Source organism: Toxotes jaculatrix, chromosome 8 (genome assembly GCF_017976425.1).
Source record: "Toxotes jaculatrix isolate fToxJac2 chromosome 8, fToxJac2.pri, whole genome shotgun sequence".
NCBI classification, from domain to species: domain Eukaryota; kingdom Metazoa; phylum Chordata; class Actinopteri; family Toxotidae; genus Toxotes; species Toxotes jaculatrix.
The window spans coordinates 16,031,582-16,035,689 of record NC_054401.1 but is presented as its reverse complement, the minus strand read 5'-3'; positions in this window follow the sequence as shown (position 1 = coordinate 16,035,689).

The following is a 4,108-nucleotide window of genomic DNA, read 5'->3' as shown; positions in this document are numbered from 1 at the left end:
CTTTTGTGCCCAGTGTAACTTGCTGATTACAACCTGAGCTGGTGGGAAAGCGTGCATGCATGTGTATGTGTTTGTTCAGTGGGAAGAATGTGTTGTCTCTAAGAAATATGTATGACATTATCAGTGCTGACAGGTAACTGCCGAGCCTGGATGGTAGCTGTTATTCAGACACTGAAAACAAAGCCAGGAGCAGTGCAGCACATTATGCAGCGCTGATTATCACTGACAGTCAGATTTGTTCTGTTTGTACTAGTTTGTCCTCGGCACAGGCTGATCAGGGACGCCGCTAAGATTTCTCCATCCCTGCGATGTTTTTACTACATGCTCCGTGTTGGCTTTTCTCCAAGTTTTCGCCAAGTTAACATAGACCATCTGCATTTTTTTTGTGAAGTCGACTGGTCGATTGCTCTATGAACAGGATCAACTTAATTTGAATTATAATGTGCAGTAACCCTTTATTTAACAGGTCTGTCATTTCCTATTAAGTATTTCTCAGGAAGTTTTGCTGGGAAGAACTGTAAAAAATACTGGTAAAAGAGGATTTTCCTTAAACAGAATTTCTCCATTTAAGTCAAATAAATGTGAACTTAATATTGGAAAAATTTGCTCTTGTGTGTTCAGCTGACTGGGTGCTCTCTGACTGAAAGACTGGTGATACTGCAATTAATTTGAAATTGATAATTGCAAGTATGCCAACTAAACTGTCCCAGCATCAATTCACATGAAAAGATATACTTGATGATACTTGGTTTCAGATTATTGTCATACTGTGTGTGAGTAGAAGTCTCATAGAGGCTCATCACTGCCTAATGTAACCAAACAGAAAAATGTCGGGCCGGTAACACTTTTCTTCCTGGTCAGCTGATGGTCGAGATCAGACCATCCAAATATAGCCTGTGCTTCTCAAAGCAGGGAGATGAAGGGGTCGTGTAAACAGCGTAACCTGACATTTTTAGTGTGCATGTTTTTGTGGGAATGGCCTGAGCGTTGTATCCATCAGGAGCACCACAGAGCATGAAGGTGAGATAGTGAGAGCATATTATCTGCATGTGCTGGTTGTGTCACACTGGAACAACAGAAGAGATAATACAGTTATATTGTACACCTCACATAGCTGCCTCACACACACAAGCCCTGGTAGAAAATGACCACAAAAGGAAAATACACCTTGGCTGCGCAGAGGAGGAGACAACAAATGGTGCCACTTATCACTAGTCCTTGGTATAATAAGATAATGTTAACAAAACCTAAACTCTGAGTATGGAGACTTTTTTTTGCTTTTGTTACTGTGGTAACTAAAACTTAGTACATATTTAGGAAAATGTCAAATGTGTATCAAATTCAAAGGAAGACAACACAACACGACCTGAAGGTTTTCTGTGGATCAACAAATCCTCAACCAAAATCTGCAGGATTAAACATGTTTCTGTTGCAGACATGGTTTGTTTTTATCTTATCGATTTTAATCTCTGGATCCTAAATGATTTACAGACATGTTCCATGGGCCCATTAAATGAAGACAGCAAAGATTAAATGAACTGGCCATCTGTTGTCGCTGCTGCTTGTTGCAACATATAAAATAAATGTTATTAATGGCCGTGGAAGCTTCTTGTTCCAGGGACTTGAAATTCGGCTTTTGACTGAGAAATGATGATGAGAAAGATGAGGGATGCATAATGTGAAAAATAGGCTGACACTCAGGCAGCAGATTTATGCTACTAAAGAGGGGAGAGGGGTGAGAGATCAAAATGAGGTCGCCCATCTCATTTCTAAACTGTTTCATTATAAAATCTCAAGGTGTTAACTGCAGTTACCGCTCAGTTGCTTATTTGCCAAGGAAGCAATTCACTCTGCGTGTGTAGAGAGCAGCAGAGCACCTGTTTTCATGATTACATTTATAAAAGGCTAATTCAGTATGTAAGTGTAGTTCCTCAGCTCAATATCATGTATTGAAGAGCTGATTCATACAGAAAGCTGTTATATTGTTATCCACCTTGGTCTAAACCCGTTTGTAGTTTACTGATAATGTAACTTCAACTCTGCATCTTATCAACCTTGAAATCAGCTATAAAAATTTTACTTCCCTTAAACTGTTTTTTTCTTTGAACATACATACACACATGTGTGTATATATATATATATATATATATATATATATATATATATATATATATATATATATATATATACACAAATATACAAAAAATATATATATTAATATATAAATGATATATATAAATGATATATATATATATAGTGCATAATTTCAGTTACATTAAATGAGAAAAAACTAGCTTGTTGGGTGTTGGATGTTGGGTGAACAGACTGAACTGAGTGACTTCCTCAAACGATCTATTCCCTTTAATTATCTTGGGGGGGGGGGGGGGGGGTTGTCTCTCCGTCTGTCTCGACCGGTTGGGTTGCAAGAGAGAGAGAAGGGGGGGTTTGGGAAGGGGGTGGGGAGGTTGGTGAGGTTGGGGGGGATGTTGGGAAGAGGGGAGAAAAGATGGGGGTGGGGGGGGTTGGCAAGAGGGGAGAAAGGGGAATGGGGGTGTTGTGAAGAAGGGAATGGGGGTGGGGAAGAGGGGGGAATGGGTGGTGAGGTGGGGGGGAAAGGGGGGGTGGGGGGTTGGGAAGAGGGGAGAAAGAGGGGAATGGGGGGATTGGGAAGAGGGGAGAGAAGAGAGATGTCACTCCGGTACGTCACATATGCACATAAAGGAGCACAGGTATGAACAACAGCCAATCTTCAGTTTGAACTCAGCCCCTATCATCCCCGGCTTCTTCTCCGGGTTCTCCTGCTTCTCCTTCAGCTTCTTCTCTGACTTCTTCTCCTCCTTCTTCTCCTTCTCTGTATTTTTCTTATCCTTTTGATTTTAGAAGTTATGAAAAAACAACACATGAGTACGAGAATAAAACTAAAAGGCTACAGTTCAACTAAAATATGACAGTGAGGAGACATTTTTAAGTCGACAACTGGACTTGTTTGGTCCTGATGAGGATTCATTGCTTCACGACTTATTACGTTTCTAGATGAAGCACAAGGATGAAACATCTTTAAGGACAAACAAGAAATCCAGCTGCCTTTGACCTAAGTCTTGTCAGATCTGCTCAGATATGTTCTCTAAGTAAATTGTATCTTCACTGTGGTTTCAGACAATAGACATTAATTTCCATGTAAATGCATCTTTACCCTTGAAAAGATGTTGCGGAAAAACCTGAAACATCTGTTTGTTTTCTTGGGCTCAGTTTCCTTTTCACTGCGACTCTGCCAGGCAGGGGTTTGTGTGAACTGGGACTTAAGATCAGGGTACATCTCTTCATGGAGCCCACGAGACATAGACTCTGCCAGGGGTGGATCCTCAAGGGCTTCGGATTGACTGATATCAAAGATCTGATGATCTGATGGAATTGGGATGATGGAGGACAGAGAGAAATCTGGTGTCATGTCGTAGTCTTCCAACACCAGTGGTATGAATCTTGGGTCTGCTTTCAGGCTGCTTTCTGCTTTTGTGGAGGTGGTGGAGGACGTCTTGCTAAGAGAATGAGAGTCCTGGTTGCCTGGTGCCCTAAGAAAAAAAAAAAGAAAGAGCAGACAGAAAAAGTGAGACACAGAAGTAATGCACAAAATGTCCTAGATGTATTAGAGTATCCAGAGGAGTATCAGGAGTAATATCCTACCGTTCACTGATGATGGGAGAGACATGGAAGAGAGTGGAAGTACTCAGGACAAGTTGTTGTTCTGCTGCTTCTTCATTTTTGTCCTGGGAAACTACACTATGCCTGTCCTCGTTTGATGGTCCTGGAGGCAAATAAATTTCTATCACCCGGTCTTCATCAGCCTCTGTAGGTCTCTCCTCCGGAGGTTTGGAGATGACAAACAGTTGTGTCAGTCCAAAAGGCAGTTGTTGCTCAGGTGAAGTCTTGTCCTGCTCTGTCTGGTCCTTAATAGAATTAAAAGAACAACAACAACAACGTTAAGTAAAGAAGTAAAAACAAACCTCAAACGTTCAGCAAGAAGATGACAGAAGATAGCTCAACTGAACTCAAAGCTCAGCTAATGTAGTTTTAACGTAGAGTAACTTTTACCTTCAGGGGGGTGGAGATC